This window comes from Anneissia japonica, unplaced genomic scaffold (genome assembly GCF_011630105.1).
Source record: "Anneissia japonica isolate Jap-2015-1 unplaced genomic scaffold, ASM1163010v1 scaffold287590_len108266_cov184, whole genome shotgun sequence".
NCBI lineage: Eukaryota > Metazoa > Echinodermata > Crinoidea > Comatulida > Comatulidae > Anneissia > Anneissia japonica.
This window is the reverse complement of record NW_022724068.1, coordinates 66,251-66,822: the sequence shown is the minus strand read 5'-3', so window position 1 is coordinate 66,822 and position 572 is coordinate 66,251. Positions and strand designations below refer to the sequence as shown.

The 572-nt window shown below is 32.3% G+C and overlaps 1 protein-coding gene across 2 annotated transcripts in view; it reads right to left on the bottom strand.

The window, feature by feature from the left end:
• Positions 1-244, bottom strand: part of LOC117112477 (nephrin-like) — a 5,091-nt gene extending 4,847 nt beyond the window's left edge. Inside the window, exon 1 of one of the 2 annotated variants that reach the window (XM_033255566.1) lies at positions 17-244. The gene's annotated coding sequence lies outside the window, so the exon portion shown is untranslated. The remainder of the gene's footprint in view (positions 1-16) is intronic. The other variant, XM_033255565.1, reaches the window with a different exon arrangement.
• Between the last annotated feature and the right edge of the window lie 328 nt (positions 245-572).

Below are 572 nucleotides of genomic sequence, written 5' to 3'. Positions count from 1 at the left end.
ATTTCATTCATACAACCTGTCAGATGATACTTAATCGTATTTTGCATTCTTCTATTGAGCAACGCTTTCAATTTAAAAAGTTGATATTTTTTCACCTTGAGAATTCCCGTATGTACTATTAAATTGATTCAGCTGGTAAATATGATCAAGTCAATTCTCCATTCAGTGAACAGCAGGTGTAACCTCATTAATATTTTTCGCCAGTAATATCTATAGTAGTAGAGCCGAATCCGCACCGTGTCTCTTCTTTGCTTTCAGTTTGAAGTAATAAATCTGAAATCTTAATTTTGTTTTACTATGGCCTGTATCGTTTACACAGTCACATGGTAGTCACTTGCAAATGGATCAATATTCCATAATTTCCTGTTAGTTTAGGATAAATGGCAGGCGTAATAGCTGGATTAAGACATTAATTGTGTACTTGTTCCTTCTACTTGATTAGATTTCATTGAAGCAAATCTTATTGATTCTTTCTAAAGTGCTTCTAGTTTTAAAGCTCAAGGACCTCGCAAAAGCAATCTTATGAGGCATATTGACAATTCTTTTTTCTTTTTTTTTTCTATATTTTGTTT